The following is a 24,748-nucleotide window of genomic DNA, read 5'->3' on the forward strand; positions in this document are numbered from 1 at the left end:
TCACAACAAAGATGCTAGGCTGATAGTGCAAATATTACTAATCTTATTTTATTGAGGAACCTGAGTCACTGAAAAATTCAGTGACTTCCTGGCTTATATAGCTCATAAGTGGCACAACCAGAATTCAAATCCATACTTTTCTAGCCAAATCCAGCATTTCTATAAGGAGACAAGAGCTGCTTATTATAAAGGAATATGTTAGAGAGGACATTTATGGAATGGTTAACTTCTATGGACTTTTCCATCTCCAGGATTCCTTGATTCTACTTTAACTTCTCTAGAAAGAAAGCATCATACTTAGTATGTCTGAGAGACTAAATTGTTAGCATTTTCCCTTACCTTCTAGCTTTGCTATTAATTGATTCTCTCTGTACTTCAACTTTCTCAAATGTGAAAACCAGAATAATATGAATCTGTTTCATTTCTCATAGCCCTTTATGCAAACAAGATGCTGAGAGAGGAATACAACATGGAAGAATTGTGAAGTGATCTCCTCCTCAAAGCAACAATTTAATTCCATAAAGATTTATGAAGTGCCTCCTATGTTACAACCAAGAAGCTAGGCACTGCTGACACAGAGACAAAACTCCTAAGAGTCCTTATCCTTAAGGATCTTCCATTCTCCTGCCTGTAAACCAGAAGCAAATAAATAAATAAATACAAAATATGTACTCAGCAAACACATAGTATTTTGAGGAATGGGCCTGTAATAAATACAGGTATTAAATAAAGATTTCATGAAGGATGTCATATACAAGGAATTGGGGGAAGAGCAAATAAGGAGAGGTTAAAAGAATTTATTAAGTACCTACTTTGTGCCAGGCTCTGTTCTAAGTGGTTTAAGGATATCACTTTCACTGAAATGTAGCATTGTGGTGGGGAGTCATGGGAATTAAATCTGAAAATATAGCTTGGAACCAGATTTTGAAGGCATTTAAATGCCAAACAAAGAAGTTGGTATTTTATCCTATAGGCAATATGGAGTCACTGAAGCCTTTTTATGCAGGGGAGTGACATCTAAGTTTATCAGGCTTTATGACAGGTCACCATTCATTTAGACCTCTAATATTAAAGTGACATAGTAAATGGGGAGAAAGTTCACAGTAGAATAATAAATGAAATGCAATCATGAGGAAAGACTATTAGAATTTTATTAGATCAAAAGTAAGCAAGCTAAGGGCCCAAGTTTTGTCTACATAGTGAATAAAAAAAAAATCATGATAGAGTGTGCCAGAATTTCTGACATACTTTTCTACCCAAAAACCTATAAGTATAACTGAAAAAAAATCCTCAACAATACACCCAACAAGTGACTACCCAATTTATTTGAAGTTCTGTAATGAGGAGGTACTTACTTCAGAGGCATCCAGTTTAGATTCTGTATGGTGCCAACTTTTTGGAACTTTTAAAAAATTCAATTAGTTTTGATGGATAACTTCTTTTTTTCCCCTCACCCATTTTCTCCCTCATTAGAAAAAAAAATAATGAAAAGCTTTGTAACAAATGTATCGAATCAAATAAAACATGGTTGTATCAAAAAATGTGTCTCCTATATCTTGAGCTCATTACCTCTTTGTCAACAAGTAAGTAGCATGTTTTGTTATTAGTTCAGGAAGACTATGAAGTTTAAGATTTTCTCTTTATAAATTCTATTCAGTAGTAGCAAATCTCTGGGGCCATGAAAAGCAAATCTTTTACACAAAAGCTTTCATAACTCCCTACCCCTTAAATATTTCTTTCTCCAAAATGAACATATTTTATTCCTTTTACAAGGAACAACTAAATAAATTAAAATTCCCTAGAATGGAGAGTGCTGGATCTGGGGTCAGGAAAACCTGAATTCAAATCCAATCTCAGGTACTAAATATGTGATCCCAAAAGTGTGAGTCACTTTATCCAGAAACCATTCTATTAACTTTGTCAAGAAATCCCCTATGGTCAGAACTGACAGACTCTGGTTAGGATTGGGAAGAGTCAAACATGACTGAATGACTGAATGACAACAACCCAATATCTCAAAAACTTTATTGACTTAAAAGATAAATCCTTGACATGGCTTGCTATCCTGACTTTTCTTTTTCTCCTTTGTTAATTTTGGAGCAAGGGAATTGCAGATAGTGGTAAGAGATGTCCTTAATTATGGTTGAAAGAAGGTGGATAATATCTTGTATGCAACTGGGAAGATATGTCTTTCTAGGGTTTAGAAGATAAAGGCCAGGAGGTAAGGTATATTGTGAAGGTTGACATGAATAGATGTCATTATCTGGATGATAGAGTATTATTGAAACCTCTGGGTGGCAGTGTATTCTGGGAAATTCTCTGATATTTCAAATATTAAAAAGGAATGATCCACTGAAGCCTTTGTCACTAAACTTTTCATGTTAATTTGCATCAGGGTGGGTGGAGTTTATCTCTAATATTTTCAACCAAATCTCTTCCTTTTTCCTATCTTAATGCTCTGCTGCATTCTTATTTGCCACATTTTATCATTAATATATGTTTTTATGCTTTATTTTTATTATATGCTCTGAGAAGAAAGAAATTATTCAGGGAGGGGAGAATCAGGTTTCTGAATGAGATATTCTTTCAGAGAATAGTTCTCATGTCATTTAAACATTATTACTATCACATCTGTTGCTACAAAATCTCTCATTCACTAGTCTTATCTTTTTTTATATCAACACTTAGCAACTGCCAACTTTGGAATAAGTGCTTAAGAATATTTAGCCCCATACACAATTTTCATTCCTACCCACCAACCTTTCTCCAACACCTTGCCTGATTTTAAGATATGTTTTCTGAAAGATTCAAATGAATTCTGAAATATTCTACTATTATCAAGCCTCAAGACATTGTAAATTTTTTTTTCTTTAAACGTATTGCATAGCACAATGGGAAGAAAAACCTGATTCAAGTTCTATACTTGGTATTTGACTCTAAGCATATTAGTTAGCCTCTCTGAGTCTTAGTTTTCAGACTTATTAAATGAGAATAACAATATATGCATTTACCTAATTTGTTCTTTGTAAGAAGAAGAAGGTCCTGTGTCTAGAGAGAATGAACCTTAGCACACCGTTTAGTCTAAATTCCTCTTTTTACATATGAGACAAATGAGGAAACTCAAGTACAGAGAAATTAAATGACTTGTCTATGGCAATAAAGGTAGTAAATATAAGAAACAGGACTTGAGCCCATATACTCTAACGTGTGTGTGTGTGTGTGTGTGTGTGTGTGTGTGTGTGTGTGTGTGTGTGTGTAAATTTCCTTCAAGGTACATTTACATGTTATTATTAATAAGGAAAATACATATACAGGTTATGCAATTGTAATTTAGTGCTACATATAATCAAATCACCGATTGTTAGACAAGTTTTTATGATGTTCAACAGAAAGGTGGTTATAATTATTTCTGTCTATAGTACAGCAAATGGCAAACAGAATTTCAAAACATATCACCAATAGCAATGAACTCTCTTCTTGCATACAAGTAAACATGCTCATAATCTTGTTGGCAAACCACTTTCCATTTTGTTAGTATGTTTATATTGGATTTGCAGTGATTAAATATGATCAAAATATGCTTCACTTCATAGGGTCATAGATTTAGATTTGGAAGATTAAGGAATCACAAAAAGTCATTTATATGTAAACAAATGGAATCTCAGACTTATTAGCTGACTTCTCCAAAGTCATTATGAAAGAATTGTGATTCAGATAGATCCTCTGATTCCTGTTTCTATTCAAACCATCCTGCCTCTTCAAATTCAAAAGGAATTAGAGCTGAATGGTTTCTTACAGGTTATCTAGTTCGATTTCCTGATTTTAGATTTGAGGAAGCAGAAGTCTGGAGGGGTGAAATCATTTGCTCAAGTTCACACAGACAAACTCTGGTAGAATTGCAAGGTTTAAATAAAAACATTGTACCTACCTTCAGGGAACTTATTTAATATGAAGATAAAAACAATAAAATTAATGGTAGTAGTAAATAGTGATATTAGCTTATATTTATGTGGCATTTTAAGGGTTATAAATATGTATATGTATGAATATATATATGCATATATATGTGTTTATATGTATGTGTGTATATATATATCTTTTGATCCTAACATTATCCCTGTGAAGTAGATGTATTTTTATACACAAGGAAAATGGACTTGAGGCAGGTTAAGTTACTTGATTAAGATAACACAATATGTGTCTGATTTGAACTCAGGACTTCCTGACTCAAAATTCAAGACTTCTGTCCACTACGTTACCTAGCTGACTATAATATCCAATTTTGCATGATCGTATAGCAAAGGTTGCAAAAACAATATACCTTGTGAAGTCTTACACAAAATTTTTTTAATTGGCTACAAATTCAGTTAAGGTCTTCTGGAAGAGGATGCATTTATGTTGGAATGAATAGGTCAACAGAGGAAGGGAAGAAAAGGGTGTAACAGGCAATGTAAATAACATTGATCAGAATTATGGCAATATTAGAGCCCAGTGAGGATTCAGTGGTTTGGAAGTAAGGATGTGATGGAGACTCAGAAAGGAGCATACTGTATACTTTTTTTGACTTGATTACAGACTATGGGGAAGAGATTGAACCACAAATCATGATTCTAAGTGTTTTGACAGCATTCAATTTTGATGCACCTGGGTCAACTGAATCAAAGAAGACCCCTCAAAAAAGTCTTTTTGAATCCTTAAAAATAATTTGGGTCACATGGAATATTCCTCATTTTCTCATGTTCCCATGAAACTAAGGAATAGTTTGATGATGGATTTTAGAATGTCACATATTCTAAGAAACATAGTAAAGTTATCTCTATCTGGAATACTATTTCTATCCAACCATAATCTCTAATTCAAATGCCACCTTCTGAATGAAACTGTCCCTCATTTATCCAGCAAAGGAAGTGACTATGCAGTCTAGTTATAAATACAATATAACACTGGAAACAGAAGATCTATGGTCTGTTCCCTTTTTTCTACTACTAAATAGCTGCATGACTTTGGACAAATTATTTACTCTGGCCCTCAATTTCTTAAGTTTTAAAACAAGGTGGCTAGAACAAAGCATTTCATGTTCTTACAATTCTAACATATTATTTTATATAATCTCCTACTATTCTCATAAGACTCAATTCAATGCCTTGTATTCATTAGATTGTAAGCTCCTAGAGGGTAAGAGTAGGTCTTAATCACTTTTGTACTCTTCATGGCATCTTCCTTAATATCTTGCATGTAGTAAATTTTATAAATGTTTGTTAAACGAATGAAAGAATGTCAGTATATGCTCAATACTGATGCTGAATACCTAAGGGAAAGAGAGAGATCTCATGCACAGGGAATCTCAACTAGGGAACATGTTCACTGGAACAAAGAAGAAAACCTGTAAAATTAACAAAAAACATGTTTCTTGTCATATTCAAACCATGCCCTGAGTTCAAATTATATACCTTTGGAAATGAAATTATTTCTTTCTAGTCACTGGGGTTACTATCAACTTCCAAGTAACTACATTCTGATTCAGAAAATTAGTATCTGAGGCACAAATACATAGAAACAGATATATAATTTATCCATAAAAACAAACAACATAAACAACCTTTCTTGTTGATTCAGGTTTGCAAAAGAGGTCCGTATTACATTGCCAGACATGTTTTAAGATCTATTAAAGTTTGATTTAGGAACACACACACATTACATTGATCTCTCATTATGGTTTTGCATTTTGTACATAAACAGCATCATTTCTTTGTTTGGTCCCCTAATTGGAATTTTTAGAGTTTGTGCCCCTGCTTGGTTATTTTTAGCTACGACAGGAAAGTTTTTTTTTTTTTTAAGGTCTTTTCATTTTATCACATCTGCTTGAATTTATGTTTACCCCTCCTTCCTCCTATAAGTTCTTGATCTAAGAAAGTCATGGGCACTCACTTAAACTATGTGAAAATAAACCAGATATAATGTTTCTATCATAAGAAACATCTTTCTTTATTTCCACAAGTTCCATCATCTTTGAACATGAAGGACAATGAGATATATGGCTATGCAGAGACATGAGTATACAAATACATTCCTGTAGCTAAAATTCTCGCTAATATTTTGTCCATCTTTCATTTTGACTACTTCAATTTTCCCCTTGTTGAGCTCCCTGGTTCTCATCTTTCTCCTCTTGTCCATTCAGAATGTTCTTGCCAAGACTACGTATCTTTATTACTGCTAAGACAAAAAGGGTGTGAATTTCCATATATTTGCCATTTTCAAGGGGATGTTTTTTCCATTAGTATAGTGAAAAATGGATTGCTTACTTTTAAATGCAAAAGTATAGCTTTGTTTTGGCAGAAACTAGCTTTTATGTAAACAAAATGAAGAATGCTTCCCTTCACCTCTATTGTCATCTATCTTCTTTCTTTCCTTCTTTTTTCTTTGGTCATATAGGAAATAAAGGATAAAAACACTTTTACTTAGTGTTAGCAATTCAATAGTGGAACACAAAAACAGAGGAATATCAAAATTTGCCATAAGAATTCTGGAATTTACTGTGTCACTAATTTTTATTTTATTTGTATAAGACTGGACTAAAAAAAAAGATATAAAATGCTGATTTATAATCATGCTGTCGAGGCTGTTTTTTGAGGTGAAGTTTGATTACTTATTCTTTTATGCTCAAAAGTCAGAGGGGAATAGCAGCTACCATCTACTCATCAACTTTCTGAGGAGTGTGAAGCAAATCTCTCTGGAAAATGAATACCCAATTAAAGGGCATGGGTTGTAGCTAATCCCTCATTTTGAAAAACCACAAACTACATTTAATAGTAAAAACAGAAACTAACAAACTTCATTAATAATAGACTATAATAAACTGACTTTCAGCTCCCACTAAAGGAGAAAATCAGAGAAGTTTTCTTCTTTCCTTTAAGAAAAAAAATCAGAACAAGAATTTAGTGTTGCCCTTGGAAATAAGTGCATTATGACTTTATAATTTATGACATCGTGCAATGACAGTGTAATCAACTGATTAAAATGCATAGTATAGTCCTGCTCTTTCCAATGAAATCTGCTTTGAAAATTTTCTTTCTTTTTTCTGAATTTTTCTAAATAAAAATTTGCCTGCCTCCAAATTCACACAGAAGAAATACCCAATATCTACTGGTTCTGAAGTACATGAGCAGTCTTGAAACCAAATATTTCCCTCCTCTGATAAGTATAGTGCAGTAATGACCAATTTCCTAGAGGATATAATGAATATGGCTTTCTTTTATGTTGACCCCCTTTCCTCTCTCTTAATCTGATTTGGCCATCCTTGAAGTTGGAAGAGTCTGAGGAAGTGATGAGACTGAAATGTGTGTCCATAAATTTGTACCAGTGTTCCCTTTGGAGCTGATCTAGAAGTTATCTTCAATTTTTATTATGAAATAATATGTTTTAATATCACTATTTTTCATGGTGCTATGGAATCACATGGAATAATAGGGGCATAGTTCAAAATAGTTATGCATCTTTCTCACAAATACAAAACAGTAGCCTAACCCTCAAAATCCCAGCTTACACATGTAAATAAAACTCACCAACTGCTACTGGGAAAGACAAGGCAATAATTCAGGCATTGAATAATAAAATGAAAAAAGTTCCCCAATATATTAAGGTCTAAATTATACAAAACATGCAAGTAGACACAGGCAAGAATAATCTACAAACTGCTCCCTTTATGTATAATTCAGGACACAGCTGCTTTTTATCTTCCTAAATCAGAATTCAATCAGAAGTGCTAAAGCTTCATTATTAACCAAATTTTCACCCAATGAAGTGCTGATGCTGCTTTTTATTCTCCCCATTTATAAACTCATGGCACAGAGAAATTTTCCAAGCATTTAAGTTTACTCCAGCCCAGAGGAGGAAGAACAATTTGGTACTATCAATGCTTCTGAGAGCTCTATTATTTTTAAATTGAGAGAAAATTCCATGGCAACTAAAAAAGTATTGAATAATGATAGGTGTATAGCGATCATCAGCCTATACAAATATTTATCTGATTTAACTATTATAGTCTATGGTAGTTTTTTTAAAGCAAAATGTAGCTTTCCCAATTCTCTTTTCATTAGGTGTAATTTTGCTTTTGCTGTTTCTGAGATTCTGATTGTTACTCCTGCATTGTTATTATTTTTTTTACTTCATCTGAAGCATAATAGATTCTATTCCAGGCCTTTTTTTTTTTTAAGCCTCTGTGTATCTTTCTGTTTCAAGTATGTCTCTTGTAAAAAACAAACAAACATATTCATGGATTCTGGTTCTTAATTTATTCTGCTATCTGCTTCTGTTTTATGGGTGAACTCATCCCATTTACATCCACAGTTTTGATCATTAATTATTTCTACTTCAGTTTGCATAAATTTGTACAAATTTCTTCATGCTTCAATCTATCACTCATATTTTTTTATAATATAGGAATATTCCATTGCATTTATATTCAATAGTTTGTTGAGCCATTTCCCACCAACTTTGTTCATAATTCTTTGCTGTAACAAAAAAAAATTATTGTTAAAAATATGTTGGTGTGTATGAGACTTTCATTTTGTCATAGACCTCCTTGGATATATACCTAATATCAGAGTCAGTGGATTAAAAGTAAGGGTATTTTAGTTCCTGTCTTTAAATAATTCCAAATTTAAAAAAAAATGTTCTAATCCACAGCTCCAATAATAATGTATTAGTATTCTTATATTTTCAGGACACCTTCAAAATTGTCTGTTGTCATCTTTACTCATTTGTTGAAGACAAAGTGGGACTTCAATGTTGTTTTTATTTGTGCTTCTCTTATTATTTGTGATTTAGTACATTCTTTCATATGATTTTAATAGTTTGTAATTCTGGGGAGGATTCTTGGAAGAATAAAGAGTAGGATGACAAATTTCAAGCTCTTCAGATTTTGCCAAAAAATATAGAACACATTTTCCCTAAGGGTGAACATAGACTGATGAAAAATCAAGAAAACTGGGGGCAGGATAGAGGTCTTCCAGGTACAACTTGAAAGGATCAAAAGAAAGAAGATCCCAGGCTAGGAATTAATCTATGTGATGTACAAGTGCCTCCAGGCTAGCTCTGAAGAAACATCAATTGGGGAAGTCTGTTGGCAAGCTGGGTGTGGCTGGAACCTCAGCAGTAACTACTGAAACTTTCACCTCTTGGACATTATGTGGAGTTGGGTTCTGATTAGGAACCTCAGATGATTAGGAACATCAGCCCCAGCTGTGCTGCAGGAACCAGCCAGGGTAAGAAGGAATCAACATACCTGTGAGTGTGGAGGCAGTTGGTCAAGGACATTACGAGCTGTGGGCACTTGCTGGAGAGTGGAGCTCTTAGTTTGGGATTCTTGGTTAGAGTGAAGAACTGAAGGGAAGCTTGAGACACCATCTCCCACCCCACATAGAGAAGCTTATACATCTTATTAAAAAAAAATGAACCAGCAGAGAAGAAAGAACCCCACCATAGAAACTTACTATGAGAATGGGAAGACCAGGATTCATCTTCAGAAGAGGACATTAAAGAAAAAAGATATTCTTCTACCCCAGAGTAATGTGAAATGGCTCCCTGCCCAGAGAGAATTTATAGAACTCAAAAAAGAATTTTAAAATCAAATAAGAGACATTGAAGAAAAACTAAAAAAAAAAAAAAAAGATTATGAAAAAAAGTTAACCAACTAGAAAAGGAGATACAGAGTCTCAAAGTTAAGATAATTCTGAAAATTAGAATTGGATAAGGGGAAGCCAGTGAAGTTATGAGAGACCAAGAAATAACAAAATTGATTTAAAAGAATGAAAAAATAGAACAGAATGTGAAACATAAGAAAAAGGACAGATCTGTAGACTAGCTCAAGAAGAGAAAAATATAAGAATAATTGGAATGCCTGAAAGTTGTGATCCAACAAAAGAACCTTGACACAAAATGCAGAGAAATAATCCAAGAAAATTGTCCTGGAGTGATATAAAATGGGGGGAAAGTAGAAATAGAAAAAATCCACCAATCATATTTCAATTATATCCTTGTGGAAAAGACAAAAGAATATTATTGACAAATTTTGAAACTCTCAGATCAAAGAGAAAATTTTGCAAAGAACAAGAAAAAACTGTTTAAATATTCTAGAATTACAATTAGAATTGTACTGGTCTTATCAGCAGCTACAATAAAAGACTTCAGCATCTGGAATCATATCTATTAACAATCAAAAGAACTTGGCCTATGACCAAAAATATCATTTCCAGCAAAATTATCTGTAATGTTGAATGAGAAAAAAATGGACATTCAATGAACTTGTAGATTTTCAGGACTTTCTATCAACCAAATCTGAACTAAATAGAAAATTTAACATATAAAAACCAATATCAAAGATTAATTTCAAGGAATTCAACATGGACAAATTGTTTGATTTTTGTTTTCATGGGAAATGTATACCATATGTTTAAGTTTGACACCAACAATTGGGTAGCTCAAAAGAAAGATTGGGGCAGAGTTAAGGTAAAAATAATAATTATATTTTACAAATGAAATGCAAAAGAAGAATAGACACAAAGGCAGTAGAGGGGGGAGGAGGGTTCATAGTTCTTAAAACTCACCTTGGGAATGGTTTCAATAAGAAATACTACATATATACCACCCTCCAAAATCTATAAAGAAATAAAAGAGGGAGGGATGAGTATATAGGGAAACAAAGGATGAGGAAAGAATACAAGAGAGAGATCCATAAGTGGGGGAAGGCAAGTTAAGGAGCAGAATTAAAACAAAGAATCAGCAGGCATAGGAAAGATAAGTAGGTATGGGGTGGGATGGGATATATGGGATGTATATATATGTATATATATATATATGTATGTGTTGGCATATGTATATGTAAATATATCCTTTCTTGGATATGAAAATATCATGCTTGGGAATAGTGGGGGTGGGGAAGAAGAGGTAAAAAGAATAAAGTAAAAAAAAGTGATGCAGCAGAGAACAAAAGAATAATTTACAAAGTAGTAAAGAAAAGGTGGACTCTCATGAATATAATTTCTTTTACTTATACACACACACACACACATACACACACTTTCTTGAACTGGTAATTTGTTGTTATATATTTTGAATCCTCCCTGATGTTCTGCTGGGTATATGGCAATATTTTGTTTTGTTTTGTTTTGTTTTGCTTTGTTTTATTTTATTAGTTTTGTACTCCTCTATTTTTCTTTTTTCTTATTCTATTTTTAAATAAATAATTTTTAAATAGTTTATAATTCTTTGAGGACTAGTTACTTTCTAAAAAAATATCTTTTGACCATTTTTCTAGTAGGGCAATAACCTTTTTGTCTTAAATATTTGTGTTAGTTTTTTATGTATCTTGGCTATCAGACCCTTCATAAAAATATGTGATACAAAGGTTTCTTTTCTAATGAAACTACTTCCCTTTTTACCTTAGTTGCAATTATTTTCTTCATGCCAAGATGGCAGAGCAGAGAAGCATTCAGCCAGGCTTCCTCAAATTCTCCTTCAAATAATTCTTTTTTTTTTTTAATTTTTATTTAATGATTACTTTATATTGACAACATTATCCCTTGCACTCGTTTCTTTTCCGATTTTTTTCCCCTCCCTCCCTCCACCCCCTCCCCTAGATGGCAAGCAGTCCTTTATATGTTGGATATGTTGCAGTATATCCTAGATACAATATATGTTTGCAGAACCGAACAGTTCTCTTGTTGCATAGGGAGAATTGGATTCAGAAGGTATAAATAACCCGGGAAGAAAAACAAAAATGCAGATAGTTCACATTCGTTTCCCAGTGTTCTTTCTTTGGGTGTAGCTGCTTTTGTCCGTCATTTATCAATTGAAACTCAGTTAGGTCTCTTTGTCAAAGAAATCCACTTCCATCAAAATATGTCCTCATACAATATCATTGTCGAAGTGTCTAATGATCTCCTGGTTCTGCTCATTTCACTTAGCATCAGTTCATGTAAGTCTCGCCAATCCTCTCTGTATTCATCCTGCTGGTCATTTCTTACAGAACAATAATATTCTATAACATTAATATACCACAATTTACCCAGCCATTCTCCAATTGATGGGCATCCATTCATTTTCCAGTTTCTAGTCACTACAAATAGGGCTGCTACAAACATTTTGGCACATACAGGTCCCTTTCCCTTCTTTAGTATTTCTTTGGGATATAAGCCCAATAGAAACACTGCTGGATCAAAGGGTATGCACAATTTGATAATTTTTTGGGCATAATTCCAGATTGCTCTCCAGAATGGTTGGATAAGTTCACAACTCCACCGACAATGCATTAGTTTGAGGAATAATTTAAGAATTATTGGACTTCCTGAAAATCCATGATTAAAAAAAAAAAACCTAGCCATCATATTTCAAGAAATTATTAAGAAAAACTGCCCTGATGTCTTAAAACCAGAGGGTAAAATAGAAATGGAAAGAATCTACCAATCACTTCTTGAAAGAAATTCCAAAATAAAAATCTGTGGAATATTATAACCAAACTTCAGAGTTCCTAGGTCCCAGGAGAAATTATTGAAATTAGTCAGAAATAAATGAATCAAATATCATGATGCCACAAGCAGGATAACACAGGATTTAGCATCTTATATATGAAAGTATCAGAAAACTTTGAATTTATTATATTATAGAAAGCAAAGGAGCTAGAATTATAACCAAGAATCATTTATACAGCAAAACCGAGTAAAATCCTTCAGGGAAGAGATGGATATTCACTTAAATAAAGAATTTTCAGCCATCTCTAATCAAAAGACTGAGATGAACAGAAAATTTGATTTTTAAATACAAGATTCAAGAGAAATATAAAAAGATAAACACTATTAGAAAAAATATAGGGAATTTAATGAAATTAAACTGTTTATATCCCTTTAAATCTAGTTAGATTTCCTTTTCTGAATTGAATTACTTATGATCTTCTGTTGGCATTCTGTTAATTTCAATATTTTATGTTTTGTTGATAATCCACTGCTTCTTTTGAATTGTCAGTATTGTTGGTATAATTATTATAGTAGGATCTAATACTTTTTATTATTTCTCTTTATCTTCCTTTATTAGTTTATTTTCTTCTTTTTAATTAGGTTGGCTAATGATTAATCAATTGCTCTGTCATTTTCAAAAAACTAGCTGTTAGCGTTTTTTTTTCCTGGTTCTATACTATAGTGGTTTCTTAATTGATCAATTTCACTGATAATTTACAATTTTTATTCTTTCATTTATCTTTTATCTTTTTTATTTTTCATCTTCTTAATTTATAATTGCATGTTCAAGTCCTTAATCCTCTGTTTTTGTTAATCACTGTTTACATATATTTTTTTCTTCTGAGGACTGCTTTGAGTTTACCCCAGGAATTTTAGTAAAGTTGCTTGTTGTTATAATATTTCACAATTAATAAGTATTTTTATTATTTTTTTCTCTGATCCACTCATTGTTTAAACATTCATTATTAAACTTCTATTTTAATTTATCTAGTTTGCTGATGTTCCTTGTGTGGATTAATATTTTTTATTGTACTACAGTCTATAAAAGATATAAGCATCAATATTTTAATTTTTTTTTTTTTTGCAATTTCTCCATAAGCCATAGGATCTATTATATAAAGGTACAGGTATTTCCATTAAAAATACTGTTAATCTTTTTATTAAAGATTTTCTGCCAGCTTAATTTTATATTTTTCCTTTTGTTTATTTTTCTATTCAGTTTGTCCAGATCTGATAGAGTATTATAAAAGTGATCTATTATTCTTACTTTATTATGTTTTTATTTTTAGATTTCAGGGATTTTTTGGATTTAGATGTTTTCCATTTGATGCATATGTCTTTAATATTTATATTGGTTCATTGTCTGTGGATCCTTTAAGCACAATGTAGTTTCATTGTTTATTTACATTGTTAACAAAATTTTGTTTTATCTAATGGCATAATTTTAATATCTCCTTTTTGGGGGATAAGAGTTATGCACGGCAAATTTTGTCATAGCCTGACTACCTTTGTCTGTACCTTTATCTTCATCATTGTTGTGATTTCACATCATTGTTGTTTTGGAAAACAGCCAATTTATTTGGGAAAACAGTCAGTTGTGACTTTTTATTTTCTTATGTATTTTGCCACTTTTTCTTTTTAAAAAGTGGATTTAGTTATGAAACATGAATTTATCTTCTTCAATTTGCTTTCTTAGTATTTTCTTTAGATATTTTAAGCTTCTTTGTCAATATCTTCCCTTCACAATTAATTTCACTTAAACAGTATTAAAACAATCATATTCTCATCAGAATTTCCTCCCCACATCCAACTTTCCTCATTCTTGTCAAATCTTTCCCAAATTTGGGGGCCTTACTTAAATGATTAGTTTGTTTTAATTTTATTTATCGATTTCTTTCTCTCTCCTCCCCTTTATTTCTCTCTTACGTTCAAAATTCAACACTTCTTTCCATTTCTTTTTTCCAACATCTTATATTGGTTCTTTTCTTTTTTTTTTATTATTTTGCTCCTATTTTCAAAAATAAACAAAACAATAACAACAAAAAAATAATAACTCATCATTTTCTTCATTACTTCGATTCTGAAATTTTATTCTCTGATTCATGATCTTTACCTTTCTTTGTTCTTTCTTTAATCTCTTTCTGATCTTCATGGGGTTAACATTTCTGAAGTAATGGGTTTGAATTATTCTAACCTATCTGTGATTGTCTATGTTATCGACTCATCATTCCTTTCTTTCTGTTGGTTTTTTTTTTTAATTTCAATTTATGAAAAAAAGTAATATGGCTAAAAGCAATCCCTATTAAGTATAAAATGCTTCTTATCAAAAATTATGTGGTTAAACTTTATTACTTTTCACCCTTTGCCTTCTTCCCATTAGGAATTCTATCACATTTCTGAATCCAAAATTCATCTCCTAACCCCACCACCAAATTTATGAGTAATAGAACTATGCCAAAGAGAAATCAGTCTCCTAATTCACCAACTCTGATGCTCTCCTTTCCAATTAAAATAATTATGAGATTCTCAACTCCCCTTTTAGGAATATATATTTTCCCTATGGAGATTTTTTTTTAGTGGAATCCCATTATCCACTTTAATTTGAGACATTTCTTTTTGTTTTTCTAATTTCATTTTCTTTTTCTACCACATCTCCTTTTTTCTTCCAGCTGCTCTACTTGCTAAGAGACTAAAAGAGTCATGGTTTTGCTGCTTTCCCTTACTTTGATAAGAACATTCTTTCCTCCCCATTTCTTCTGTCTCTACGGACCCTCCAACTCTTTAGTTTTGTTTCACAAAAACATTTATTCTCCTCTTGGTGGGGAGGTATAAGGTTAAATTCATATTGCGTTAGTTCTCTTCTTCCAAATTTACATCTATTTCTTTGAATTTCCCTTAAATCCTTAGTCTCTTATGTGCTTAAAAGTACTTTTGTTGAGCTTTTGTTGTTTACTCCATTGATCAGCATTTCTTTAAAATAACCTCGTTAAAAAAAAAAAAAACCCTCTAACTATGGGATTATATATTTCATTGCCTTGGTAAAATATTTAATATTTAATTATTTTGGTAATTGTTTTAGTTATCTTTTTTTTTTTTTTTTTTTTTAATCAGGAACTGAAAGCTCAACTGCTTGAGATTCTCTTCTTAGATAATGCTCCATATTAACAAGAAGCAGAGCTGATGGAAGTTTGGGGAGAAATCCTTTGTCTTGTGCTTAAGGGAGATCTCTTAGACCAAACATATTTCCAAGTGAATTTTATTAAACATTTAAAGGAATACCCCAGATGAATTCTGTTATTATTATTATTATTATTTTTAGTTCTGTTATATTGGCTCAGCCGACTCATGAGTAATTACTATTCCCTCAATTATTCAGGAACATTTTTATTTCTATAAATTTTATTTTATAGTTGTATTCATATAGTTCCTGTGGATATCTTCATACACTTTCATATATACATATGTACAACACACACATAGATACATGTATATATGTATACATATACATATGTGTATACATTTATATATTTTTTAGTTTTTCTGATTGGATTTGTAAATAATATATGAATTTATTGATGATCTATATGGGCTTGTCATATATAATTATTTTGCAACAATTATTGTTCAATTAAATTTTTGGCCAATTTTAGAATTCTCTAGGTAGATAATCATATCAACAAAAAAATCAATAACTTTATTTTTTTCTTTTTCTATGCTTAGTCCCATATTTTTCTTAATATCTTATTTTTGTAGTTAGCATTTCTAGAATAATATTATATTGCAGGGTTAAAATGGATATCTTTGCTTTCCCTTTGATCTCATTGGAAAAGTTTCTAGCCTTTTTGCTTCATGTATAATATTGTCTTTTGGCTATACATACTTACATATGTATATGTATTTATATGTACATACACATATAAGTATGTATTTATACATACACATATGCATATGCATGTGTGTATCACATTAAGGAAAATTAATTCATTCCAATGCTTTCTAATGTCTTTTAAAACAGAACAGATAATAAGATTTTTTTGAAAGCTTCTCCCAAATATATTGATATAGATACATAGTTATTGTTTTTGTCACTTATTTGATCTATTTGTTTTCATTGCTTTGAACAAATCCTATATTTCTGAGATAAATCCAACCTGGTGATAGTGTATGTTTCAAAATATGTTACTATAGCGAATTTGTTAATATTTAATTTAATATGTTTACATCAATGTTCATTAGGGATATTAGTATATAATTTTCTTTCCCTCCTTTGTTATTACCTGGTTTTTGCATTAAAAAACCACATTCATGTAATGGATAGGGTTTTGAAGGGTCCATGCTTTTCCTATTTTTGAAAACAGTTTATCTTTATAATTAGAATTAAAAAAAACATTTTTTCTTTTAATTTCTAATAGAATTCATTATTACAATTCCCTAGACTGAGAGTTTTTCCTCCCTTTTGAAGTTCACTTCAGACTGGTTTGATTTCTTTTTTTTTGTTATTGGGTTATTTTAAGAATCTGTTTCTTATTCTATCTGCATATTATCTATCTTGGCATATCTGTGTATGTATGTGTGTGTATGCATACACACACACACACATATATATACACATATATGTGTAATTTATTCAACATGTCTTATATTTGTTTAAATATCCTTACATGTGAAGTAAGTTATTTTTTGGCATACAATTTGAAAAATAATTACTTATAGTTTCCTTATTTAAACCTTTATCTTTACAAATACTCCCTTATTTTAATACAAAAATTCTAGTGACTTCTTTCTGTAGATTGTTTCTTATTTATCTTTTATAGCTTATTTATAGCTTGTCATTTGCCTTTTGTGTGCCATATTAGATCATGAGGTCCTTAACAACAAGTACTGTATTTTAGCTATATTTTTTATTCCCAGATCTTGCTACACAGTACCTTGTTTGTAGTAGGTACTTAATAAATATTCATTGCATGATATTTAAAAATTAAACTATTTATTTTATTAATTTTAAGTGCCTCTATTTTGTTTAAATCAAATCAATTTTTTTGTTTGTTTTGTTTTTAATTTTTTTCATCTCTTTGATTTTTTTCAGGATATCTATTTTATAATTTTGCTGAGTTGGTTTTGATTTCTTATTTTTCTTTTTTTTAGTTGCCTTCCCAAGTTTTGATCTCTTCTTTCACGTTTATTGGTGAATATGTTAGATATATAAAAGACTACTTTCCTTGTATCTCAAATTATGTATATCATATTGTCTCATTTTTGTCATAGTTTCTGACTCACTAATTGCATAGGATTGAATTATTCAATTTCCAATTACAATTCCAAATTTCTAAAAATCCAATTTTTGTACATAATTTTTATCACATTGTGATCATCAATTATGTAAAGATATATTGCAGAATATTGTTTGTAAAAGCCTTTTTGGGAACAAATAAACAAGTATAGAAAAAAAGCAGCAACATTTTTATTGAATCAAAATATTAGTCACTTCAAAAAATGCACAAAAGAAGAAAATTTTAAAATAAAGATAAACAAGGATCTCCTATTTAAAGTGAACAAAATCAACATAATATCAGTTGACTTATTGTTTTTTTTTTTTAAATAGAAGAAAAATCAAACTGTCAAAATAAAAAATGGGTCTCATTTGGGAGGAATGTAGGGTAGGAAGATAGAGGGGGAACTAGGGATAGGGCTGACAAAAAAAGAAAAGAGAGTTATTGAAACGTTTTTGAAATGCACAGCCAAGAACATAAGGAAAGCCAGAAGGAATCACAGACAAGCAGTACAGTCTTGAAAGTAACATGCTGAATTTATTACATACTTTAAAAGAAAAGCAAGCTGTACATAATAGAGATTCACAGTTTTATGTACAATCCTCTCTTTCTGTTCTGCTTTGTACATGGAAGTGCTCATTTTAGTTAGTTTGTTAAGTTCAGAATAAAAAAGAGGGATTTAAAAAAGATAATACATGTACATAATTTTTATAGTTTATTAAGATAAAAGGTAGGACTTTGGGTCAGTATTTATTGTTCTCTTTTCTATTTTTTCGGGGGTATCAGCATGGGTGACTTTTAAAGTCATTTTTCCCCTTCAAATATCTTGAAAACCTATCCTTCAATGTTTTCAAAATTATGTCAATTCCAAGATGGATTTCTTGATGTGGCCCAACTGTTCTCCATGATTTTACTTTTCTAACTCCCATTTCTACATTCTTATATAAATTCTTTCTGAATTCGGTCTAAAATATTGTGAGGTGATAATGAGCATAAAGTAGATAGAAGATACAATTTGGAGCCAACAAGACCTGAATTCAAGTCATATCTGTCCCACATTAATTACATTACAACAGACTGGCCATTTTCTTCTCCATGCTTTAGTGAACTTCCTAAGTTACAGTCATCAGATGGAAGGAGTTTGGAAAGAAGAAACTGACTTCTGTCCTAAGCAATCTACCCTCTGCTTCTCAGGCTATCTGAGGCAAATCTTAGAGAAAGTCTGATAGAATAGAGTGGATTGCTGCCACTAGACTCATAGGCATTCCTCCTGCAGCATATGGCATATCTAAAATCAGGCACTTACTGAAAAGGGAAGCATGATATAGTGGACAAAACTGGGGACACAGAATTAGGAGGCTTGGATTCAAATCTTACACATTTATTAGCTATGATATTCTGTGTGAAAGCACCTTTCTGTGCTTTACTTTCATCATAAAATGAGGAAGTTGGACCAAATAGCCCCAAGTTCCTACTCACTCTAAATCTGTGAATGTATAATACCCCTATGATCTTCCAGTGATCTTAGTCACTTAGGACTATACTAATTTTGCTTATCTGCCTGTTCTTTGTTTTTCCAATAATTTGTAGGACTAGAAGTGAAACAGGGCATAGTAACTGTTCTGTAAAGGGTTAATGAAACCCACCATCCCATTAATCCTCCAATTATCTTCTTGAGGGAAAGAGGTGGAAGGGTGAGTGGACCAAGGTAGATACAAAGAAGCAAGAAAAGGGTTTTCTCTCATTAAAAAAAAATGACTTAGACTGTTTCATTTTATGAGTCAGGAAAACAAAATAAAACAAATCAAAATTTAAAAAACAGCTTCAGAGGATTGGCTACTTCTCTTTCCAAGACCTCTAAGTTAACAGACTCCTATTTTCTACTATCGCCTGGTAATGTCTGGACGTAATTAATTGGTGTTTATGTATTCACAAGAATGTATTTGGTTTCCTGCCAGATGCAGTACGTGATCCCGATCAGTCTGCTGCACCGGCCCGGGACTAAACTGGCCCTCTGTCTGAATTCCCTTTTGATTTTCATAGTGTATCTTGCTGCAGATCTCACCCCTCAGTAACATCAGGTGGAGACAAATCTCTTTCAATTTTCCCAGCTCCAATATCAAACAGGTTCGGCCATATAACGAACAGGTATAAAATAACTCCCACAGCAGGCAGGAAATCACCATTAATAATTTCAAAGGCTTCAAACTCTCTCCCTCCCTTTTTCCCTTTCTCTCTTCCTCTCTTCATCCTTCTCTTCTTGACACCCCAAAGTTAAGTTAAGAGCGATTCCAAAGACTCTAAAAAGGTCCCCCTTTGACTTTGGTATTGATTTTCTTCCCTCCCTCTCCTTCCTCTCCTCCCTCTCCCTCTTTTCCCCTCTTCCTCCTCCCATCTCTCTCTCTCTCTCTTTCTCTCTCTCTCTCTCTCTCTCTCTCTCTCTCTCTCTCTCTCTCTCTCTCTCTCTCTCTCTTTCTCTCTTTCTCTCTCCTCTCTCTCTTCTCTCTCTCCTCTCTTCTCTCTCTCTCTCTCTCTCTCTCTCTCTTTCTCTCTTCTCTCTCTCTTTCTCTCTCTTTCTCTCTCCTCTCTCTCTTCTCTCTCTCTTCTCTCTTTCTCTCTCTCTCTCTCTTTTTCTCTTCTCTCTTCTCTCTCTCTCTCTCTCTCTCTCTCTCTCTCTCTCTTTCTCTCTCTCTCTCTCTTTCTCTCTCTTTTCTCTTCTCTCTCTCTCTTCTCTCTCTCTTCTCTCTTTCTCTCTCTCTCTCTTTTTCTCTTCTCTCTCTCTCTTCTCTCTCTCTCTTCTCTCTTTCTCTCTCTCTCTCTTTTTCTCTTCTCTCTTCTCTCTCTCTCTCTCTCTCTCTCTCTCTCTCTCTTTCTCTCTTCTCTCTCTCTCTTTCTCTCTCTTTCTCTCTCCTCTCTCTCTTCTCTCTCTCTTCTCTCTTTCTCTCTCTCTCTCTCTCTTTTTCTCTTCTCTCTCTCTCTCTCTCTCTCTCTCTCTCTCTCTCTCTCACACACACACACACACACTCTTTCACTTTCTCTCTTTCCCTTCTTCTCTCCCTCTCTCTCATTCTTTCTCTCACCTGCCCTCTCTCCTTTGTCAATGCTATGGATGCCAGTTCTTTCCCTAAAAGTTGGAAACTTTTAACCTTTAATAAAGATACTATACTGTGGGCCATTCAATAGTATTTTTTTAAATTGAATGTCAATTTTAAATTGAATAATCATTTCAATTCCATTTCTTTTTCTCAAGGTCCCCTCCCTTCCAGTTATTTATCTTCTTGATAGCTATTAAATTTCAGATATATGATTTTCTTCCCCTCCCCTGACATGGTATCTTTTTTTTTTTTTAACTTTATTAAAAATGTCACTGTTCCATCCAGCCATTCTGGAGAGCAATTTGGAACTATGCTCAAAAAGCTATCAAACTGTGCATACCCTTTGATCCAGCAGTGTTTCTACTGGGCTTATACCCCAAAGAAATACTAAAGAAGGGAAAGGGACCTGTATGTGCCAAAATGTTTGTGGCAACCCTGTTTGTAGTGGCTAGAAGCTGGAAAATGAATGGATGCCCATCAATTGGAGAATGTTTGAGTAAATTGTGGTATATGAACATTATGGAATATTATTGTTCTGTAAGGAATGACCAGCGGGATGAATACAGAGAGGACTGGCGAGACTTACATGAACTGATGCTAAGTGAAATGAGCAGAACCAGGAGATCATTATATACCTCAACAACGATACTGTTTGAGGATGTATTCTGATGGAAGTGATTCTCTTCGATAAAGAGAGTTCATTCAGTTTCAATTGATCAAAGATGGACCGAAGCAGCTACATCCAAAGAAAGAACACTGGGAAATGAATATAAACTGCTTGCATTTTTGTTTTTCTTCCCGGGTTATTTATATCTTCTGAATTCAATTCTCCCTGTGCAACAAGAAAACTGTTTGGTTCTGCACATATTGTATCTAGGATATACTGTAACCTATTCAACATGTAAAGGACTGCTTGCCATCTGGGGGAGGGGGTGGAGGGAGGGAGGGGAAAAATCAGAACAGAAGTGAATGCAAGGGATAATGCTGTAAAAAATTACCTTGGCATGGGTTCTATCACTAAAAAGTTAAAAAAAAAATGTCACTGTTCAGAGGCCTGACCAGCTTCTTAGATAATTATCTTCATTCTTTTGATTACTCTGGTCAGTTCTAGAAAAGTCCTGTACTTACTTCCTGAGTCTGCAAATTTCATAGGAATAGCATAGGAGGTTGATTCAAAAGTTTAGACACCCCTCCAAAAATAGGAAAAATTTTATATAATGGTATTATAGAATTCACCTTGTTTAGAGGAAGGATAACAGGGTTGGGGAAAGGAAATAGCCTTTAGCTAATTTGGCACAGTCTATTTGAGGCAGATGTGACCTATTGAGATGATTTTAGAATGTATTACATGATATTACATGGACATAATATATCAGTGGAATCCTGAAAGTGTTTTCCATATTAATTGTTAGTCAACAAGCATTTATTAAGCAGTTACTGTGTGGTAGGTATTGTGCTAAATATTGAGGATACAAAAAAAGATCATGCCCTTAAGGAGCTGTTTATTCTAATGGGAAGCATTATAGAAGATATATATGGTATAAATAGTATAAATAGAAGGTCTTTTTGAAGGAAGGAACAAAGAGGTGTAGGTGAGCAGAGAAGTCATTCTAGAGTCAGGGGACAACCAGAACCAATCTCTGGAAATTCAGTGACCATTATAAAGAATTATATAAAGAAACTAGGCCAGTTTCCATGAAGCATAGAGTAGGTCTGAAAAGATAGGAAGGAGCCTAATTGTGAAAGGCTTTGAATGTTTCTTCTATTCTGCTATATTTCCTAATTCAGTTTTAAAAAAAACACTCCACATCTGCTTCATTGATTTCATATTCCCAGTCTTCTTTCTACATTATATACTCTTTTTACCTCTCTCTTTGTATCTCTTTGTCTCTGTCTCTATCCTGAGGCCTTGTCCCAAATGATATTTTGTTTATTTGGCCATAGTAAATAATAAATGCTAGTTAGTTGATTGTTTGGGTAATTGCTCTACTAATTTATACTCACAGCCTTGCTAAATTTTAGAAAGTTAAACTATAGATAATACTATTGCTCTCATTTTTAAACCTTCAAACAATCAAATATTCTATTTCTAAAATAGAATAATTTTCTTTACTTCTGAAAAAATGCATCATAAACTCTGCATATATTTGGAAGTTTTAAAAAATGAGATTAAAATAATGTCATCAGGGATTACAATATGAGATCACAATTTTAGACTATTATCTCGTTCATTTTTCTCCCTAATATACTGAAACAAGTGATGTAGCTTCAGTATTCTAGTTGGAAAATGTAATCAGTGAAATGTGTTTATTTATATGGAATTTTGTAAACCACTGAGTTCTTCAAATGAGATGTCCAACAACCAGGAGGAAGCCTCTGCAAATGCAGTGTCAAGGTATTTTAAGTACTTTCCTACTGACATCTGGTGTAAACTGAAACTGACACTGTGTCCAATGAAAATGTTTTTGTTCCTCCAGTGATGTGTCATGCATGCCCAGTCATTTGTTATTCTAATATTGAATGCTGGCATTGATTCTCCTTCCCTGGGAGAAAGAAAGAGAGAAAGAGAAGGAAAGAAAGGAAAAAAGAAAGAAAGAGAGAGAAAGAAAGAAAAAAGAAAAAGAGAAAGAAAGAAAAAAGAAAGGGAAAAGGGAGAAAGGGAAAGAAAACATTCATGCATACACATAAATACACAGACTTTTAGAATAAAAGTCAAAATTATAAATGCATAGATTTAAAGATATAGGGACATCAGGTCAGCTTAAAAGCCTTCCCAAATGTTAATTGTATTCTTCTCTAGTGTTATTATGCTGAGTGTACCTCACTTAATGCACTTTATGCAACTTTTCAGGAAAAGTTGAATCATATTTTTAAAGAAGCCTTTCTCTGAAACCTTCTCTGCTATAAATAATCCTGCCTTAAATGAACTGTTGCATGAATTTAGATTTTGCAATAATTCAGTTTTCTAAAGGAGAAGACACCCCTACTTATTCACTGCAGTGATTCTCTTTGGGATTCCTGACTATTCTTTTGGTTTATCAACAGTTGCAGAAGGGAGGCAAAGATTGTTCTTCCTCCTACCCTTCCACCCCCAGCAGTTATGTTCTGATGAACAGGGCTATTGTTCATGCATCTCTGCTAGCTAGCATTCATTTCTTATTTAGGTGTGGGATGGCTCTGAAATGTTAATGGGCTTCCAACAGTGCTCTCATTTATAACATGAGGTGTTATGCTTTGTTGTTTTTATTGCCTTGTTGTGCCACTCTCCAGTTTATGTGAGTTTTCTGTACATTTAAAATTTTTATCACTTCTCTAGCATTTGGTTTAGAGTTGGGGTTTATATATTTGGGGGAGGTGGTAGAATAGATGTTCTCTATCAACCAAAATAAAACAGCTTTTTCAATTGAAGCAATTTGAGGGGACTAGAAATTTGAGTGAATTAAACCTAAAAAGTTTGATATTCAATAGTCATTATTGGACGAAAAGTAAATCTTTAGTTTGATTCTTATTCTTTATATCCTGAAGGATGCAAACAATTTATTCTTGGATATTGAGATGTAACTCATCCTTTTGAGATTTTCCCAAAATACACTTTCAATCCCTAAGGGAATGTCTTTCCAAATTTCAAAATATTCTGTTGATCCACACTCCTAAAACCTCTGAGTCCACACCAGCTTTTAATATTAATTGTTGAGCCATTGATACAATTAGTTCAAAACAAAGACATTTACTGAAAGGACATATTAACAAAACATTCTCCCCATAAGCCTGGTATCTCTCCCCCTCCCTCTCTTTGTGTGTACACACACACACACACACACACACACACACACATACACACACACACATACACACGTATAGATATATATAATAT

Source organism: Antechinus flavipes, chromosome 4, assembly GCF_016432865.1.
Source record: "Antechinus flavipes isolate AdamAnt ecotype Samford, QLD, Australia chromosome 4, AdamAnt_v2, whole genome shotgun sequence".
Taxonomy (NCBI): Eukaryota; Metazoa; Chordata; class Mammalia; order Dasyuromorphia; family Dasyuridae; genus Antechinus; species Antechinus flavipes.